General features: G+C 49.9%; 24 non-coding genes across 24 annotated transcripts; all 24 read right to left on the bottom strand.

Annotated features, from left to right (window-relative positions):
- Nucleotides 1–674: 674 nt before the first annotated feature.
- Nucleotides 675–747, bottom strand: Trnaa-agc (transfer RNA alanine (anticodon AGC)). The gene has a single exon. It is a non-coding gene; the product is annotated as a tRNA-Ala (tRNA).
- A 413-nt stretch (nt 748–1,160) lies between these two features.
- Trnaa-cgc (transfer RNA alanine (anticodon CGC)) lies at nt 1,161–1,233 on the bottom strand. Its single transcript has one exon. It is a non-coding gene; the product is annotated as a tRNA-Ala (tRNA).
- Nucleotides 1,234–2,239: 1,006 nt separating this feature from the next.
- On the bottom strand, nt 2,240–2,312 carry Trnaa-agc (transfer RNA alanine (anticodon AGC)). The gene has a single exon. It is a non-coding gene; the product is annotated as a tRNA-Ala (tRNA).
- A 413-nt stretch (nt 2,313–2,725) lies between these two features.
- Nucleotides 2,726–2,798, bottom strand: Trnaa-cgc (transfer RNA alanine (anticodon CGC)). Its single transcript has one exon. It is a non-coding gene; the product is annotated as a tRNA-Ala (tRNA).
- Nucleotides 2,799–3,804: 1,006 nt separating this feature from the next.
- Nucleotides 3,805–3,877, bottom strand: Trnaa-agc (transfer RNA alanine (anticodon AGC)). The gene has a single exon. It is a non-coding gene; the product is annotated as a tRNA-Ala (tRNA).
- Nucleotides 3,878–4,290: 413 nt separating this feature from the next.
- Nucleotides 4,291–4,363, bottom strand: Trnaa-cgc (transfer RNA alanine (anticodon CGC)). Its single transcript has one exon. It is a non-coding gene; the product is annotated as a tRNA-Ala (tRNA).
- Nucleotides 4,364–5,369: 1,006 nt separating this feature from the next.
- Nucleotides 5,370–5,442, bottom strand: Trnaa-agc (transfer RNA alanine (anticodon AGC)). Its single transcript has one exon. It is a non-coding gene; the product is annotated as a tRNA-Ala (tRNA).
- A 413-nt stretch (nt 5,443–5,855) lies between these two features.
- On the bottom strand, nt 5,856–5,928 carry Trnaa-cgc (transfer RNA alanine (anticodon CGC)). Its single transcript has one exon. It is a non-coding gene; the product is annotated as a tRNA-Ala (tRNA).
- Nucleotides 5,929–6,934: 1,006 nt separating this feature from the next.
- Trnaa-agc (transfer RNA alanine (anticodon AGC)) lies at nt 6,935–7,007 on the bottom strand. Its single transcript has one exon. It is a non-coding gene; the product is annotated as a tRNA-Ala (tRNA).
- A 413-nt stretch (nt 7,008–7,420) lies between these two features.
- Trnaa-ugc (transfer RNA alanine (anticodon UGC)) lies at nt 7,421–7,493 on the bottom strand. The gene has a single exon. It is a non-coding gene; the product is annotated as a tRNA-Ala (tRNA).
- A 1,006-nt stretch (nt 7,494–8,499) lies between these two features.
- On the bottom strand, nt 8,500–8,572 carry Trnaa-agc (transfer RNA alanine (anticodon AGC)). The gene has a single exon. It is a non-coding gene; the product is annotated as a tRNA-Ala (tRNA).
- A 413-nt stretch (nt 8,573–8,985) lies between these two features.
- Nucleotides 8,986–9,058, bottom strand: Trnaa-ugc (transfer RNA alanine (anticodon UGC)). The gene has a single exon. It is a non-coding gene; the product is annotated as a tRNA-Ala (tRNA).
- A 1,006-nt stretch (nt 9,059–10,064) lies between these two features.
- On the bottom strand, nt 10,065–10,137 carry Trnaa-agc (transfer RNA alanine (anticodon AGC)). Its single transcript has one exon. It is a non-coding gene; the product is annotated as a tRNA-Ala (tRNA).
- A 413-nt stretch (nt 10,138–10,550) lies between these two features.
- Nucleotides 10,551–10,623, bottom strand: Trnaa-ugc (transfer RNA alanine (anticodon UGC)). The gene has a single exon. It is a non-coding gene; the product is annotated as a tRNA-Ala (tRNA).
- Nucleotides 10,624–11,640: 1,017 nt separating this feature from the next.
- Trnaa-agc (transfer RNA alanine (anticodon AGC)) lies at nt 11,641–11,713 on the bottom strand. Its single transcript has one exon. It is a non-coding gene; the product is annotated as a tRNA-Ala (tRNA).
- A 413-nt stretch (nt 11,714–12,126) lies between these two features.
- Trnaa-ugc (transfer RNA alanine (anticodon UGC)) lies at nt 12,127–12,199 on the bottom strand. The gene has a single exon. It is a non-coding gene; the product is annotated as a tRNA-Ala (tRNA).
- Nucleotides 12,200–13,205: 1,006 nt separating this feature from the next.
- On the bottom strand, nt 13,206–13,278 carry Trnaa-agc (transfer RNA alanine (anticodon AGC)). The gene has a single exon. It is a non-coding gene; the product is annotated as a tRNA-Ala (tRNA).
- A 413-nt stretch (nt 13,279–13,691) lies between these two features.
- Nucleotides 13,692–13,764, bottom strand: Trnaa-ugc (transfer RNA alanine (anticodon UGC)). The gene has a single exon. It is a non-coding gene; the product is annotated as a tRNA-Ala (tRNA).
- A 1,006-nt stretch (nt 13,765–14,770) lies between these two features.
- Nucleotides 14,771–14,843, bottom strand: Trnaa-agc (transfer RNA alanine (anticodon AGC)). Its single transcript has one exon. It is a non-coding gene; the product is annotated as a tRNA-Ala (tRNA).
- A 413-nt stretch (nt 14,844–15,256) lies between these two features.
- On the bottom strand, nt 15,257–15,329 carry Trnaa-ugc (transfer RNA alanine (anticodon UGC)). The gene has a single exon. It is a non-coding gene; the product is annotated as a tRNA-Ala (tRNA).
- A 1,006-nt stretch (nt 15,330–16,335) lies between these two features.
- Trnaa-agc (transfer RNA alanine (anticodon AGC)) lies at nt 16,336–16,408 on the bottom strand. The gene has a single exon. It is a non-coding gene; the product is annotated as a tRNA-Ala (tRNA).
- Nucleotides 16,409–16,821: 413 nt separating this feature from the next.
- On the bottom strand, nt 16,822–16,894 carry Trnaa-ugc (transfer RNA alanine (anticodon UGC)). The gene has a single exon. It is a non-coding gene; the product is annotated as a tRNA-Ala (tRNA).
- A 1,006-nt stretch (nt 16,895–17,900) lies between these two features.
- Trnaa-agc (transfer RNA alanine (anticodon AGC)) lies at nt 17,901–17,973 on the bottom strand. The gene has a single exon. It is a non-coding gene; the product is annotated as a tRNA-Ala (tRNA).
- Nucleotides 17,974–18,386: 413 nt separating this feature from the next.
- Trnaa-ugc (transfer RNA alanine (anticodon UGC)) lies at nt 18,387–18,459 on the bottom strand. The gene has a single exon. It is a non-coding gene; the product is annotated as a tRNA-Ala (tRNA).
- Between the last annotated feature and the right edge of the window lie 392 nt (nt 18,460–18,851).

The following is an 18,851-nucleotide window of genomic DNA, read 5'->3' as shown; positions in this document are numbered from 1 at the left end:
ACCACTCTTGTCGTCCAACTGCAAAACACTTGGCCACAACAAGTTTCCACGTCTCCATTGCACTGCGCAAACTACGAAACGCTCCCCAAACATGGCACTCGCCCATGCAGCCGACTTTTACGACTTTACACGACGCTCACGCTAGTGACAGCCTCATTTATAGTTCGACGTCGCCCCAAAGCGAATGAGCACATTTCGCCTACGGCTTAGGCCGCCCTCCTAGTGTGGCTGCTCGGTGTCTGCAGGCAGCGAGGGGCTGCAAGCTTCCTGCGTTCGCACCTATGTCACCTGTGCTTGCTTGTCAGAGACAGACTATCGCAAAACATACAAATCACTCCATGAACTGATTGCTACGGCATCTGTTATCAGAAGTCACAACTAGCAACACCAGTAGCAGCCGACTGCACGCAAAGAATAGGAATGTGCAGTGGGATTTACGTGAACCTGGCGTAAGGCAGATCTTTCCGACGTAGGCTTAAGAATGTTATGGGAACACTTGTACTGTTTATAAATTAAGTGTAGGAGTTGGAGGAGGGTGCTTCCTGCGCACGAATAACAGCTCGCTTGCCAATTGTGGATGCTAATCGTTCTCTTGTATCTGCCTAGACACATCTGCTGGCTGTGAATTACTCCACTTGCATGGCAAGGTGCGCATGTAGGGGTGTTAAAAATTCTGGAGGCGCTGGGTATCGATCCCAGTACCTCTCGCATGCTAAGCGAGCGCTCTACCATCTGAGCTACGCCCCCTCCATGATAAATTGTGCTACATACAGCAATATCAATGTCACAGACGCTTGCACTCCCATTATTCCGCAGACAAACACTACTCTCTATGTATCTGTGAGGGTGTCTTTCAGGTTTCGTGCATTCTGTATTGAATCGTAGTTGGCCACAATGGAAGTGGCACGCATCACGTCGAAAATAGAATTCGGACACCGCTCTGAGTAAGACGAACGTGTTGTCCACTCTCTAGACTTCAATGACGTTAAGCCGTGATACCTAAGACAGACCTGCACTCGATGACAGCCGGTCCCCACACATACATCTTGCTCTCCTTACGTCAGTATGCATCATACAAGTCTGTGACGCTGGCTTTGCAACATCTTGCGTGCTTTTAGGTTCGCCGCGATCAACACTTGGCATCCACTGACCACAAAACATGGAGGCGCCGGGGCTTGAACCCGGGACCTTTCACATGCGAAGCGAACGCTCTACCAACTGAGTTACGCCCCCATCCGGGACCAAACTGCGCTATTCTCCATTCCTTGAGACTCTGATGTGCACGGACACGATGCTTGGTTGGTTTGTAGCGCTGAAGGGACCAGAGTACAAAGGCGCGGACACGTTCATATACACAAGAGTTCCAAGTAGTTTCGATGCTCTGGTATTACGAATGCAAATTCCGTCTGTTTTTAACGTCTTAAATTGAAAGGGGGGTCACAAATTGCTCCGTTTTCACTCCTTGTCGACAATCACACAGCACCTGAGGTAACAAGCACATCTCGAGCCCCATTCTGCACTCCACTGTTCATGCAAACTCAGTGCCTCGCTCTTTGCTACTGTGTACCACTCTTGTCGTCCAACTGCAAAACACTGGGCCACAACAAGTTTCCACGTCTCCATTGCACTGCGCAAACTACGAAACGCTCCCCAAACATGGCACTCGCCCATGCAGCCGACTTTTACGACTTTACACGACGCTCACGCTAGTGACAGCCTCATTTATAGTTCGACGTCGCCCCAAAGCGAATGAGCACATTTCGCCTACGGCTTAGGCCGCCCTCCTAGTGTGGCTGCTCGGTGTCTGCAGGCAGCGAGGGGCTGCAAGCTTCCTGCGTTCGCACCTATGTCACCTGTGCTTGCTTGTCAGAGACAGACTATCGCAAAACATACAAATCACTCCATGAACTGATTGCTACGGCATCTGTTATCAGAAGTCACAACTAGCAACACCAGTAGCAGCCGACTGCACGCAAAGAATAGGAATGTGCAGTGGGATTTACGTGAACCTGGCGTAAGGCAGATCTTTCCGACGTAGGCTTAAGAATGTTATGGGAACACTTGTACTGTTTGTAAATTAAGTGTAGGAGTTGGAGGAGGGTGCTTCCTGCGCACGAATAACAGCTCGCTTGCCAATTGTGGATGCTAATCGTTCTCTTGTATCTGCCTAGACACATCTGCTGGCTGTGAATTACTCCACTTGCATGGCAAGGTGCGCATGTAGGGGTGTTAAAAATTCTGGAGGCGCTGGGTATCGATCCCAGTACCTCTCGCATGCTAAGCGAGCGCTCTACCATCTGAGCTACGCCCCCTCCATGATAAATTGTGCTACATACAGCAATATCAATGTCACAGACGCTTGCACTCCCATTATTCCGCAGACAAACACTACTCTCTATGTATCTGTGAGGGTGTCTTTCAGGTTTCGTGCATTCTGTATTGAATCGTAGTTGGCCACAATGGAAGTGGCACGCATCACGTCGAAAATAGAATTCGGACACCGCTCTGAGTAAGACGAACGTGTTGTCCACTCTCTAGACTTCAATGACGTTAAGCCGTGATACCTAAGACAGACCTGCACTCGATGACAGCCGGTCCCCACACATACATCTTGCTCTCCTTACGTCAGTATGCATCATACAAGTCTGTGACGCTGGCTTTGCAACATCTTGCGTGCTTTTAGGTTCGCCGCGATCAACACTTGGCATCCACTGACCACAAAACATGGAGGCGCCGGGGCTTGAACCCGGGACCTTTCACATGCGAAGCGAACGCTCTACCAACTGAGCTACGCCCCCATCCGCGACCAAACTGCGCTATTCTCCATTCCTTGAGACTCTGATGTGCACGGACACGATGCTTGGTTGGTTTGTAGCGCTGAAGGGACCAGAGTACAAAGGCGCGGACACGTTCATATACACAAGAGTTCCAAGTAGTTTCGATGCTCTGGTATTACGAATGCAAATTCCGTCTGTTTTTAACGTCTTAAATTGAAAGGGGGGTCACAAATTGCTCCGTTTTCACTCCTTGTCGACAATCACACAGCACCTGAGGTAACAAGCACATCTCGAGCCCCATTCTGCACTCCACTGTTCATGCAAACTCAGTGCCTCGCTCTTTGCTACTGTGTACCACTCTTGTCGTCCAACTGCAAAACACTTGGCCACAACAAGTTTCCACGTCTCCATTGCACTGCGCAAACTACGAAACGCTCCCCAAACATGGCACTCGCCCATGCAGCCGACTTTTACGACTTTACACGACGCTCACGCTAGTGACAGCCTCATTTATAGTTCGACGTCGCCCCAAAGCGAATGAGCACATTTCGCCTACGGCTTAGGCCGCCCTCCTAGTGTGGCTGCTCGGTGTCTGCAGGCAGCGAGGGGCTGCAAGCTTCCTGCGTTCGCACCTATGTCACCTGTGCTTGCTTGTCAGAGACAGACTATCGCAAAACATACAAATCACTCCATGAACTGATTGCTACGGCATCTGTTATCAGAAGTCACAACTAGCAACACCAGTAGCAGCCGACTGCACGCAAAGAATAGGAATGTGCAGTGGGATTTACGTGAACCTGGCGTAAGGCAGATCTTTCCGACGTAGGCTTAAGAATGTTATGGGAACACTTGTACTGTTTATAAATTAAGTGTAGGAGTTGGAGGAGGGTGCTTCCTGCGCACGAATAACAGCTCGCTTGCCAATTGTGGATGCTAATCGTTCTCTTGTATCTGCCTAGACACATCTGCTGGCTGTGAATTACTCCACTTGCATGGCAAGGTGCGCATGTAGGGGTGTTAAAAATTCTGGAGGCGCTGGGTATCGATCCCAGTACCTCTCGCATGCTAAGCGAGCGCTCTACCATCTGAGCTACGCCCCCTCCATGATAAATTGTGCTACATACAGCAATATCAATGTAACAGACGCTTGCACTCCCATTATTCCGCAGACAAACACTACTCTCTATGTATCTGTGAGGGTGTCTTTCAGGTTTCGTGCATTCTGTATTGAATCGTAGTTGGCCACAATGGAAGTGGCACGCATCACGTCGAAAATAGAATTCGGACACCGCTCTGAGTAAGACGAACGTGTTGTCCACTCTCTAGACTTCAATGACGTTAAGCCGTGATACCTAAGAGAGACCTGCACTCGATGACAGCCGGTCCCCACACATACATCTTGCTCTCCTTACGTCAGTATGCATCATACAAGTCTGTGACGCTGGCTTTGCAACATCTTGCGTGCTTTTAGGTTCGCCGCGATCAACACTTGGCATCCACTGACCACAAAACATGGAGGCGCCGGGGCTTGAACCCGGGACCTTTCACATGCGAAGCGAACGCTCTACCAACTGAGCTACGCCCCCATCCGGGACCAAACTGCGCTATTCTCCATTCCTTGAGACTCTGATGTGCACGGACACGATGCTTGGTTGGTTTGTAGCGCTGAAGGGACCAGAGTACAAAGGCGCGGACACGTTCATATACACAAGAGTTCCAAGTAGTTTCGATGCTCTGGTATTACGAATGCAAATTCCGTCTGTTTTTAACGTCTTAAATTGAAAGGGGGGTCACAAATTGCTCCGTTTTCACTCCTTGTCGACAATCACACAGCACCTGAGGTAACAAGCACATCTCGAGCCCCATTCTGCACTCCACTGTTCATGCAAACTCAGTGCCTCGCTCTTTGCTACTGTGTACCACTCTTGTCGTCCAACTGCAAAACACTGGGCCACAACAAGTTTCCACGTCTCCATTGCACTGCGCAAACTACGAAACGCTCCCCAAACATGGCACTCGCCCATGCAGCCGACTTTTACGACTTTACACGACGCTCACGCTAGTGACAGCCTCATTTATAGTTCGACGTCGCCCCAAAGCGAATGAGCACATTTCGCCTACGGCTTAGGCCGCCCTCCTAGTGTGGCTGCTCGGTGTCTGCAGGCAGCGAGGGGCTGCAAGCTTCCTGCGTTCGCACCTATGTCACCTGTGCTTGCTTGTCAGAGACAGACTATCGCAAAACATACAAATCACTCCATGAACTGATTGCTACGGCATCTGTTATCAGAAGTCACAACTAGCAACACCAGTAGCAGCCGACTGCACGCAAAGAATAGGAATGTGCAGTGGGATTTACGTGAACCTGGCGTAAGGCAGATCTTTCCGACGTAGGCTTAAGAATGTTATGGGAACACTTGTACTGTTTGTAAATTAAGTGTAGGAGTTGGAGGAGGGTGCTTCCTGCGCACGAATAACAGCTCGCTTGCCAATTGTGGATGCTAATCGTTCTCTTGTATCTGCCTAGACACATCTGCTGGCTGTGAATTACTCCACTTGCATGGCAAGGTGCGCATGTAGGGGTGTTAAAAATTCTGGAGGCGCTGGGTATCGATCCCAGTACCTCTCGCATGCTAAGCGAGCGCTCTACCATCTGAGCTACGCCCCCTCCATGATAAATTGTGCTACATACAGCAATATCAATGTCACAGACGCTTGCACTCCCATTATTCCGCAGACAAACACTACTCTCTATGTATCTGTGAGGGTGTCTTTCAGGTTTCGTGCATTCTGTATTGAATCGTAGTTGGCCACAATGGAAGTGGCACGCATCACGTCGAAAATAGAATTCGGACACCGCTCTGAGTAAGACGAACGTGTTGTCCACTCTCTAGACTTCAATGACGTTAAGCCGTGATACCTAAGACAGACCTGCACTCGATGACAGCCGGTCCCCACACATACATCTTGCTCTCCTTACGTCAGTATGCATCATACAAGTCTGTGACGCTGGCTTTGCAACATCTTGCGTGCTTTTAGGTTCGCCGCGATCAACACTTGGCATCCACTGACCACAAAACATGGAGGCGCCGGGGCTTGAACCCGGGACCTTTCACATGCGAAGCGAACGCTCTACCAACTGAGCTACGCCCCCATCCGCGACCAAACTGCGCTATTCTCCATTCCTTGAGACTCTGATGTGCACGGACACGATGCTTGGTTGGTTTGTAGCGCTGAAGGGACCAGAGTACAAAGGCGCGGACACGTTCATATACACAAGAGTTCCAAGTAGTTTCGATGCTCTGGTATTACGAATGCAAATTCCGTCTGTTTTTAACGTCTTAAATTGAAAGGGGGGTCACAAATTGCTCCGTTTTCACTCCTTGTCGACAATCACACAGCACCTGAGGTAACAAGCACATCTCGAGCCCCATTCTGCACTCCACTGTTCATGCAAACTCAGTGCCTCGCTCTTTGCTACTGTGTACCACTCTTGTCGTCCAACTGCAAAACACTTGGCCACAACAAGTTTCCACGTCTCCATTGCACTGCGCAAACTACGAAACGCTCCCCAAACATGGCACTCGCCCATGCAGCCGACTTTTACGACTTTACACGACGCTCACGCTAGTGACAGCCTCATTTATAGTTCGACGTCGCCCCAAAGCGAATGAGCACATTTCGCCTACGGCTTAGGCCGCCCTCCTAGTGTGGCTGCTCGGTGTCTGCAGGCAGCGAGGGGCTGCAAGCTTCCTGCGTTCGCACCTATGTCACCTGTGCTTGCTTGTCAGAGACAGACTATCGCAAAACATACAAATCACTCCATGAACTGATTGCTACGGCATCTGTTATCAGAAGTCACAACTAGCAACACCAGTAGCAGCCGACTGCACGCAAAGAATAGGAATGTGCAGTGGGATTTACGTGAACTTGGCGTAAGGCAGATCTTTCCGACGTAGGCTTAAGAATGTTATGGGAACACTTGTACTGTTTATAAATTAAGTGTAGGAGTTGGAGGAGGGTGCTTCCTGCGCACGAATAACAGCTCGCTTGCCAATTGTGGATGCTAATCGTTCTCTTGTATCTGCCTAGACACATCTGCTGGCTGTGAATTACTCCACTTGCATGGCAAGGTGCGCATGTAGGGGTGTTAAAAATTATGGAGGCGCTGGGTATCGATCCCAGTACCTCTCGCATGCTAAGCGAGCGCTCTACCATCTGAGCTACGCCCCCTCCATGATAAATTGTGCTACATACAGCAATATCAATGTCACAGACGCTTGCACTCCCATTATTCCGCAGACAAACACTACTCTCTATGTATCTGTGAGGGTGTCTTTCAGGTTTCGTGCATTCTGTATTGAATCGTAGTTGGCCACAATGGAAGTGGCACGCATCACGTCGAAAATAGAATTCGGACACCGCTCTGAGTAAGACGAACGTGTTGTCCACTCTCTAGACTTCAATGACGTTAAGCCGTGATACCTAAGACAGACCTGCACTCGATGACAGCCGGTCCCCACACATACATCTTGCTCTCCTTACGTCAGTATGCATCATACAAGTCTGTGACGCTGGCTTTGCAACATCTTGCGTGCTTTTAGGTTCGCCGCGATCAACACTTGGCATCCACTGACCACAAAACATGGAGGCGCCGGGGCTTGAACCCGGGACCTTTCACATGCAAAGCGAACGCTCTACCAACTGAGCTACGCCCCCATCCGCGACCAAACTGCGCTATTCTCCATTCCTTGAGACTCTGATGTGCACGGACACGATGCTTGGTTGGTTTGTAGCGCTGAAGGGACCAGAGTACAAAGGCGCGGACACGTTCATATACACAAGAGTTCCAAGTAGTTTCGATGCTCTGGTATTACGAATGCAAATTCCGTCTGTTTTTAACGTCTTAAATTGAAAGGGGGGTCACAAATTGCTCCGTTTTCACTCCTTGTCGACAATCACACAGCACCTGAGGAAACAAGCACATCTCGAGCCCCATTCTGCACTCCACTGTTCATGCAAACTCAGTGCCTCGCTCTTTGCTACTGTGTACCACTCTTGTCGTCCAACTGCAAAACACTTGGCCACAACAAGTTTCCACGTCTCCATTGCACTGCGCAAACTACGAAACGCTCCCCAAACATGGCACTCGCCCATGCAGCCGACTTTTACGACTTTACACGACGCTCACGCTAGTGACAGCCTCATTTATAGTTCGACGTCGCCCCAAAGCGAATGAGCACATTTCGCCTACGGCTTAGGCCGCCCTCCTAGTGTGGCTGCTCGGTGTCTGCAGGCAGCGAGGGGCTGCAAGCTTCCTGCGTTCGCACCTATGTCACCTGTGCTTGCTTGTCAGAGACAGACTATCGCAAAACATACAAATCACTCCATGAACTGATTGCTACGGCATCTGTTATCAGAAGTCACAACTAGCAACACCAGTAGCAGCCGACTGCACGCAAAGAATAGGAATGTGCAGTGGGATTTACGTGAACCTGGCGTAAGGCAGATCTTTCCGACGTAGGCTTAAGAATGTTATGGGAACACTTGTACTGTTTATAAATTAAGTGTAGGAGTTGGAGGAGGGTGCTTCCTGCGCACGAATAACAGCTCGCTTGCCAATTGTGGATGCTAATCGTTCTCTTGTATCTGCCTAGACACATCTGCTGGCTGTGAATTACTCCACTTGCATGGCAAGGTGCGCATGTAGGGGTGTTAAAAATTCTGGAGGCGCTGGGTATCGATCCCAGTACCTCTCGCATGCTAAGCGAGCGCTCTACCATCTGAGCTACGCCCCCTCCATGATAAATTGTGCTACATACAGCAATATCAATGTCACAGACGCTTGCACTCCCATTATTCCGCAGACAAACACTACTCTCTATGTATCTGTGAGGGTGTCTTTCAGGTTTCGTGCATTCTGTATTGAATCGTAGTTGGCCACAATGGAAGTGGCACGCATCACGTCGAAAATAGAATTCGGACACCGCTCTGAGTAAGACGAACGTGTTGTCCACTCTCTAGACTTCAATGACGTTAAGCCGTGATACCTAAGACAGACCTGCACTCGATGACAGCCGGTCCCCACACATACATCTTGCTCTCCTTACGTCAGTATGCATCATACAAGTCTGTGACGCTGGCTTTGCAACATCTTGCGTGCTTTTAGGTTCGCCGCGATCAACACTTGGCATCCACTGACCACAAAACATGGAGGCGCCGGGGCTTGAACCTGGGACCTTTCACATGCAAAGCGAACGCTCTACCAACTGAGCTACGCCCCCATCCGCGACCAAACTGCGCTATTCTCCATTCCTTGAGACTCTGATGTGCACGGACACGATGCTTGGTTGGTTTGTAGCGCTGAAGGGACCAGAGTACAAAGGCGCGGACACGTTCATATACACAAGAGTTCCAAGTAGTTTCGATGCTCTGGTATTACGAATGCAAATTCCGTCTGTTTTTAACGTCTTAAATTGAAAGGGGGGTCACAAATTGCTCCGTTTTCACTCCTTGTCGACAATCACACAGCACCTGAGGAAACAAGCACATCTCGAGCCCCATTCTGCACTCCACTGTTCATGCAAACTCAGTGCCTCGCTCTTTGCTACTGTGTACCACTCTTGTCGTCCAACTGCAAAACACTTGGCCACAACAAGTTTCCACGTCTCCATTGCACTGCGCAAACTACGAAACGCTCCCCAAACATGGCACTCGCCCATGCAGCCGACTTTTACGACTTTACACGACGCTCACGCTAGTGACAGCCTCATTTATAGTTCGACGTCGCCCCAAAGCGAATGAGCACATTTCGCCTACGGCTTAGGCCGCCCTCCTAGTGTGGCTGCTCGGTGTCTGCAGGCAGCGAGGGGCTGCAAGCTTCCTGCGTTCGCACCTATGTCACCTGTGCTTGCTTGTCAGAGACAGACTATCGCAAAACATACAAATCACTCCATGAACTGATTGCTACGGCATCTGTTATCAGAAGTCACAACTAGCAACACCAGTAGCAGCCGACTGCACGCAAAGAATAGGAATGTGCAGTGGGATTTACGTGAACCTGGCGTAAGGCAGATCTTTCCGACGTAGGCTTAAGAATGTTATGGGAACACTTGTACTGTTTATAAATTAAGTGTAGGAGTTGGAGGAGGGTGCTTCCTGCGCACGAATAACAGCTCGCTTGCCAATTGTGGATGCTAATCGTTCTCTTGTATCTGCCTAGACACATCTGCTGGCTGTGAATTACTCCACTTGCATGGCAAGGTGCGCATGTAGGGGTGTTAAAAATTCTGGAGGCGCTGGGTATCGATCCCAGTACCTCTCGCATGCTAAGCGAGCGCTCTACCATCTGAGCTACGCCCCCTCCATGATAAATTGTGCTACATACAGCAATATCAATGTCACAGACGCTTGCACTCCCATTATTCCGCAGACAAACACTACTCTCTATGTATCTGTGAGGGTGTCTTTGAGGTTTCGTGCATTCTGTATTGAATCGTAGTTGGCCACAATGGAAGTGGCACGCATCACGTCGAAAATAGAATTCGGACACCGCTCTGAGTAAGACGAACGTGTTGTCCACTCTCTAGACTTCAATGACGTTAAGCCGTGATACCTAAGACAGACCTGCACTCGATGACAGCCGGTCCCCACACATACATCTTGCTCTCCTTACGTCAGTATGCATCATACAAGTCTGTGACGCTGGCTTTGCAACATCTTGCGTGCTTTTAGGTTCGCCGCGATCAACACTTGGCATCCACTGACCACAAAACATGGAGGCGCCGGGGCTTGAACCCGGGACCTTTCACATGCAAAGCGAACGCTCTACCAACTGAGCTACGCCCCCATCCGCGACCAAACTGCGCTATTCTCCATTCCTTGAGACTCTGATGTGCACGGACACGATGCTTGGTTGGTTTGTAGCGCTGAAGGGACCAGAGTACAAAGGCGCGGACACGTTCATATACACAAGAGTTCCAAGTAGTTTCGATGCTCTGGTATTACGAATGCAAATTCCGTCTGTTTTTAACGTCTTAAATTGAAAGGGGGGTCACAAATTGCTCCGTTTTCACTCCTTGTCGACAATCACACAGCACCTGAGGTAACAAGCACATCTCGAGCCCCATTCTGCACTCCACTGTTCATGCAAACTCAGTGCCTCGCTCTTTGCTACTGTGTACCACTCTTGTCGTCCAACTGCAAAACACTGGGCCACAACAAGTTTCCACGTCTCCATTGCACTGCGCAAACTACGAAACGCTCCCCAAACATGGCACTCGCCCATGCAGCCGACTTTTACGACTTTACACGACGCTCACGCAACGCTCACGCTAGTGACAGCCTCATTTATAGTTCGACGTCGCCCCAAAGCGAATGAGCACATTTCGCCTACGGCTTAGGCCGCCCTCCTAGTGTGGCTGCTCGGTGTCTGCAGGCAGCGAGGGGCTGCAAGCTTCCTGCGTTCGCACCTATGTCACCTGTGCTTGCTTGTCAGAGACAGACTATCGCAAAACATACAAATCACTCCATGAACTGATTGCTACGGCATCTGTTATCAGAAGTCACAACTAGCAACACCAGTAGCAGCCGACTGCACGCAAAGAATAGGAATGTGCAGTGGGATTTACGTGAACCTGGCGTAAGGCAGATCTTTCCGACGTAGGCTTAAGAATGTTATGGGAACACTTGTACTGTTTGTAAATTAAGTGTAGGAGTTGGAGGAGGGTGCTTCCTGCGCACGAATAACAGCTCGCTTGCCAATTGTGGATGCTAATCGTTCTCTTGTATCTGCCTAGACACATCTGCTGGCTGTGAATTACTCCACTTGCATGGCAAGGTGCGCATGTAGGGGTGTTAAAAATTCTGGAGGCGCTGGGTATCGATCCCAGTACCTCTCGCATGCTAAGCGAGCGCTCTACCATCTGAGCTACGCCCCCTCCATGATAAATTGTGCTACATACAGCAATATCAATGTCACAGACGCTTGCACTCCCATTATTCCGCAGACAAACACTACTCTCTATGTATCTGTGAGGGTGTCTTTCAGGTTTCGTGCATTCTGTATTGAATCGTAGTTGGCCACAATGGAAGTGGCACGCATCACGTCGAAAATAGAATTCGGACACCGCTCTGAGTAAGACGAACGTGTTGTCCACTCTCTAGACTTCAATGACGTTAAGCCGTGATACCTAAGACAGACCTGCACTCGATGACAGCCGGTCCCCACACATACATCTTGCACTCCTTACGTCAGTATGCATCATACAAGTCTGTGACGCTGGCTTTGCAACATCTTGCGTGCTTTTAGGTTCGCCGCGATCAACACTTGGCATCCACTGACCACAAAACATGGAGGCGCCGGGGCTTGAACCCGGGACCTTTCACATGCAAAGCGAACGCTCTACCAACTGAGCTACGCCCCCATCCGCGACCAAACTGCGCTATTCTCCATTCCTTGAGACTCTGATGTGCACGGACACGATGCTTGGTTGGTTTGTAGCGCTGAAGGGACCAGAGTACAAAGGCGCGGACACGTTCATATACACAAGAGTTCCAAGTAGTTTCGATGCTCTGGTATTACGAATGCAAATTCCGTCTGTTTTTAACGTCTTAAATTGAAAGGGGGATCACAAATTGCTCCGTTTTCACTCCTTGTCGACAATCACACAGCACCTGAGGTAACAAGCACATCTCGAGCCCCATTCTGCACTCCACTGTTCATGCAAACTCAGTGCCTCGCTCTTTGCTACTGTGTACCACTCTTGTCGTCCAACTGCAAAACACTGGGCCACAACAAGTTTCCACGTCTCCATTGCACTGCGCAAACTACGAAACGCTCCCCAAACATGGCACTCGCCCATGCAGCCGACTTTTACGACTTTACACGACGCTCATGCTAGTGACAGCCTCATTTATAGTTCGACGTCGCCCCAAAGCGAATGAGCACATTTCGCCTACGGCTTAGGCCGCCCTCCTAGTGTGGCTGCTCGGTGTCTGCAGGCAGCGAGGGGCTGCAAGCTTCCTGCGTTCGCACCTATGTCACCTGTGCTTGCTTGTCAGAGACAGACTATCGCAAAACATACAAATCACTCCATGAACTGATTGCTACGGCATCTGTTATCAGAAGTCACAACTAGCAACACCAGTAGCAGCCGACTGCACGCAAAGAATAGGAATGTGCAGTGGGATTTACGTGAACCTGGCGTAAGGCAGATCTTTCCGACGTAGGCTTAAGAATCTTATGGGAACACTTGTACTGTTTGTAAATTAAGTGTAGGAGTTGGAGGAGGGTGCTTCCTGCGCACGAATAACAGCTCGCTTGCCAATTGTGGATGCTAATCGTTCTCTTGTATCTGCCTAGACACATCTGCTGGCTGTGAATTACTCCACTTGCATGGCAAGGTGCGCATGTAGGGGTGTTAAAAATTCTGGAGGCGCTGGGTATCGATCCCAGTACCTCTCGCATGCTAAGCGAGCGCTCTACCATCTGAGCTACGCCCCCTCCATGATAAATTGTGCTACATACAGCAATATCAATGTCACAGACGCTTGCACTCCCATTATTCCGCAGACAAACACTACTCTCTATGTATCTGTGAGGGTGTCTTTCAGGTTTCGTGCATTCTGTATTGAATCGTAGTTGGCCACAATGGAAGTGGCACGCATCACGTCGAAAATAGAATTCGGACACCGCTCTGAGTAAGACGAACGTGTTGTCCACTCTCTAGACTTCAATGACGTTAAGCCGTGATACCTAAGACAGACCTGCACTCGATGACAGCCGGTCCCCACACATACATCTTGCACTCCTTACGTCAGTATGCATCATACAAGTCTGTGACGCTGGCTTTGCAACATCTTGCGTGCTTTTAGGTTCGCCGCGATCAACACTTGGCATCCACTGACCACAAAACATGGAGGCGCCGGGGCTTGAACCCGGGACCTTTCACATGCAAAGCGAACGCTCTACCAACTGAGCTACGCCCCCATCCGCGACCAAACTGCGCTATTCTCCATTCCTTGAGACTCTGATGTGCACGGACACGATGCTTGGTTGGTTTGTAGCGCTGAAGGGACCAGAGTACAAAGGCGCGGACACGTTCATATACACAAGAGTTCCAAGTAGTTTCGATGCTCTGGTATTACGAATGCAAATTCCGTCTGTTTTTAACGTCTTAAATTGAAAGGGGGGTCACAAATTGCTCCGTTTTCACTCCTTGTCGACAATCACACAGCACCTGAGGTAACAAGCACATCTCGAGCCCCATTCTGCACTCCACTGTTCATGCAAACTCAGTGCCTCGCTCTTTGCTACTGTGTACCACTCTTGTCGTCCAACTGCAAAACACTGGGCCACAACAAGTTTCCACGTCACCATTGCACTGCGCAAACTACGAAACGCTCCCCAAACATGGCACTCGCCCATGCAGCCGACTTTTACGACTTTACACGACGCTCATGCTAGTGACAGCCTCATTTATAGTTCGACGTCGCCCCAAAGCGAATGAGCACATTTCGCCTACGGCTTAGGCCGCCCTCCTAGTGTGGCTGCTCGGTGTCTGCAGGCAGCGAGGGGCTGCAAGCTTCCTGCGTTCGCACCTATGTCACCTGTGCTTGCTTGTCAGAGACAGACTATCGCAAAACATACAAATCACTCCATGAACTGATTGCTACGGCATCTGTTATCAGAAGTCACAACTAGCAACACCAGTAGCAGCCGACTGCACGCAAAGAATAGGAATGTGCAGTGGGATTTACGTGAACCTGGCGTAAGGCAGATCTTTCCGACGTAGGCTTAAGAATCTTATGGGAACACTTGTACTGTTTGTAAATTAAGTGTAGGAGTTGGAGGAGGGTGCTTCCTGCGCACGAATAACAGCTCGCTTGCCAATTGTGGATGCTAATCGTTCTCTTGTATCTGCCTAGACACATCTGCTGGCTGTGAATTACTCCACTTGCATGGCAAGGTGCGCATGTAGGGGTGTTAAAAATTCTGGAGGCGCTGGGTATCGATCCCAGTACCTCTCGCATGCTAAGCGAGCGCTCTACCATCTGAGCTACGCCCCCTCCATGATAAATTGTGCTACATACAGCAATATCAATGTCACAGACGCTTGCACTCCCATTATTCCGCAGACAAACACTACTCTCTATGTATCTGTGAGGGTGTCTTTCAGGTTTCGTGCATTCTGTATTGAATCGTAGTTGGCCACAATGGAAGTGGCACGCATCACGTCGAAAATAGAATTCGGACACCGCTCTGAGTAAGACGAACGTGTTGTCCACTCTCTAGACTTCAATGACGTTAAGCCGTGATACCTAAGACAGACCTGCACTCGATGACAGCCGGTCCCCACACATACATCTTGCACTCCTTACGTCAGTATGCATCATACAAGTCTGTGACGCTGGCTTTGCAACATCTTGCGTGCTTTTAGGTTCGCCGCGATCAACACTTGGCATCCACTGACCACAAAACATGGAGGCGCCGGGGCTTGAACCCGGGACCTTTCACATGCAAAGCGAACGCTCTACCAACTGAGCTACGCCCCCATCCGCGACCAAACTGCGCTATTCTCCATTCCTTGAGACTCTGATGTGCACGGACACGATGCTTGGTTGGTTTGTAGCGCTGAAGGGACCAGAGTACAAAGGCGCGGACACGTTCATATACACAAGAGTTCCAAGTAGTTTCGATGCTCTGGTATTACGAATGCAAATTCCGTCTGTTTTTAACGTCTTAAATTGAAAGGGGGGTCACAAATTGCTCCGTTTTCACTCCTTGTCGACAATCACACAGCACCTGAGGTAACAAGCACATCTCGAGCCCCATTCTGCACTCCACTGTTCATGCAAACTCAGTGCCTCGCTCTTTGCTACTGTGTACCACTCTTGTCGTCCAACTGCAAAACACTGGGCCACAACAAGTTTCCACGTCTCCATTGCACTGCGCAAACTACGAAACGCTCCCCAAACATGGCACTCGCCCATGCAGCCGACTTTTACGACTTTACACGACGCTCATGCTAGTGACAGCCTCATTTATAGTTCGACGTCGCCCCAAAGCGAATGAGCACATTTCGCCTACGGCTTAGGCCGCCCTCCTAGTGTGGCTGCTCGGTGTCTGCAGGCAGCGAGGGGCTGCAAGCTTCCTGCGTTCGCACCTATGTCACCTGTGCTTGCTTGTCAGAGACAGACTATCGCAAAACATACAAATCACTCCATGAACTGATTGCTACGGCATCTGTTATCAGAAGTCACAACTAGCAACACCAGTAGCAGCCGACTGCACGCAAAGAATAGGAATGTGCAGTGGGATTTACGTGAACCTGGCGTAAGGCAGATCTTTCCGACGTAGGCTTAAGAATGTTATGGGAACACTTGTACTGTTTATAAATTAAGTGTAGGAGTTGGAGGAGGGTGCTTCCTGCGCACGAATAACAGCTCGCTTGCCAATTGTGGATGCTAATCGTTCTCTTGTATCTGCCTAGACACATCTGCTGGCTGTGAATTACTCCACTTGCATGGCAAGGTGCGCATGTAGGGGTGTTAAAAATTCTGGAGGCGCTGGGTATCGATCCCAGTACCTCTCGCATGCTAAGCGAGCGCTCTACCATCTGAGCTACGCCCCCTCCATGATAAATTGTGCTACATACAGCAATATCAATGTCACAGACGCTTGCACTCCCATTATTCCGCAGACAAACACTACTCTCTATGTATCTGTGAGGGTGTCTTTCAGGTTTCGTGCATTCTGTATTGAATCGTAGTTGGCCACAATGGAAGTGGCACGCATCACGTCGAAAATAGAATTCGGACACCGCTCTGAGTAAGACGAACGTGTTGTCCACTCTCTAGACTTCAATGACGTTAAGCCGTGATACCTAAGACAGACCTGCACTCGATGACAGCCGGTCCCCACACATACATCTTGCTCTCCTTACGTCAGTATGCATCATACAAGTCTGTGTCGCTGGCTTTGCAACATCTTGCGTGCTTTTAGGTTCGCCGCGATCAACACTTGGCATCCACTGACCACAAAACGTGGAGGCGCCGGGGCTTGAACCCGGGACCTTTCACATGCAAAGCGAACGCTCTACCAACTGAGCTACGCCCCCATCCGCGACCAAACTGCGCTATTCTCCATTCCTTGAGACTCTGATGTGCACGGACACGATGCTTGGTTGGTTTGTAGCGCTGAAGGGACCAGAGTACAAAGGCGCGGACACGTTCATATACACAAGAGTTCCAAGTAGTTTCGATGCTCTGGTATTACGAATGCAAATTCCGTCTGTTTTTAACGTCTTAAATTGAAAGGGGGGTCACAAATTGCTCCGTTTTCACTCCTTGTCGACAATCACACAGCACCTGAGGAAACAAGCACATCTCGAGCCCCATTCTGCACTCCACTGTTCATGCAAACTCAGTGCCTCGCTCTTTGCTACTGTGTACCACTCTTGTCGTCCAACTGCAAAACACTTGGCCACAACAAGTTTCCACGTCTCCATTGCACTGCGCAAACTACGAAACGCTCCCCAAACATGGCACTCGCCCATGCAGCCGACTTTTACGACTTTACACGACGCTCACGCTAGTGACAGCCTCATTTATAGTTCGACGTCGCCCCTAAGCGAATGAGCACATTTCGCCTACGGCTTAGGCCGCCCTCCTAGTGTGGCTGCTCGGTGTCTGCAGGCAGCGAGGGGCTGCAAGCTTCCTGCGTTCGCACCTATGTCACCTGTGCTTGCTTGTCAGAGACAGACTATCGCAAAACATACAAATCACTCCATGAACTGATTGCTACGGCATCTGTTATCAGAAGTCACAACTAGCAACACCAGTAGCAGCCGACTGCACGCAAAGAATAGGAATGTGCAGTGGGATTTACGTGAACCTGGCGTAAGGCAGATCTTTCCGACGTAGGCTTAAGAATGTTATGGGAACACTTGTACTGTTTATAAATTAAGTGTAGGAGTTGGAGGAGGGTGCTTCCTGCGCACGAATAACAGCTCGCTTGCCAATTGTGGATGCTAATCGTTCTCTTGTATCTGCCTAGACACATCTGCTGGCTGTGAATTACTCCACTTGCATGGCAAGGTGCGCATGTAGGGGTGTTAAAAATTCTGGAGGCGCTGGGTATCGATCCCAGTACCTCTCGCATGCTAAGCGAGCGCTCTACCATCTGAGCTACGCCCCCTCCATGATAAATTGTGCTACATACAGCAATATCAATGTCACAGACGCTTGCACTCCCATTATTCCGCAGACAAACACTACTCTCTATGTATCTGTGAGGGTGTCTTTCAGGTTTCGTGCATTCTGTATTGAATCGTAGTTGGCCACAATGGAAGTGGCACGCATCACGTCGAAAATAGAATTCGGACACCGCTCTGAGTAAGACGAACGTGTTGTCCACTCTCTAGACTTCAATGACGTTAAGCCGTGATACCTAAGACAGACCTGCACTCGATGACAGCCGGTCCCCACACATACATCTTGCTCTCCTTACGTCAGTATGCATCATACAAGTCTGTGACGCTGGCTTTGCAACATCTTGCGTGCTTTTAGGTTCGCCGCGATCAACACTTGGCATCCACTGACCACAAAACATGGAGGCGCCGGGGCTTGAACCCGGGACCTTTCACATGCAAAGCGAACGCTCTACCAACTGAGCTACGCCCCCATCCGCGACCAAACTGCGCTATTCTCCATTCCTTGAGACTCTGATGTGCACGGACACGATGCTTGGTTGGTTTGTAGCGCTGAAGGGACCAGAGTACAAAGGCGCGGACACGTTCATATACACAAGAGTTCCAAGTAGTTTCGATGCTCTGGTATTACGAATGCAAATTCCGTCTGTTTTTAACGTCTTAAATTGAAAGGGGGGTCACAAATTGCTCCGTTTTCACTCCTTGTCGACAATCACACAGCACCTGAGGAAACAAGCACATCTCGAGCCCCATTCTGCACTCCACTGTTCATGCAAACTCAGTGCCTCGCTCTTTGCTACTGTGTACCACTCTTGTCGTCCAACTGCAAAACACTTGGCCACAACAAGTTTCCACGTCTCCATTG

This window comes from Schistocerca gregaria, chromosome 6 (genome assembly GCF_023897955.1).
Source record: "Schistocerca gregaria isolate iqSchGreg1 chromosome 6, iqSchGreg1.2, whole genome shotgun sequence".
Taxonomy (NCBI): Eukaryota; Metazoa; Arthropoda; class Insecta; order Orthoptera; family Acrididae; genus Schistocerca; species Schistocerca gregaria.
Note: the sequence above shows the minus strand (reverse complement) of the source record. Positions and strands in the feature narration are given on the sequence as shown.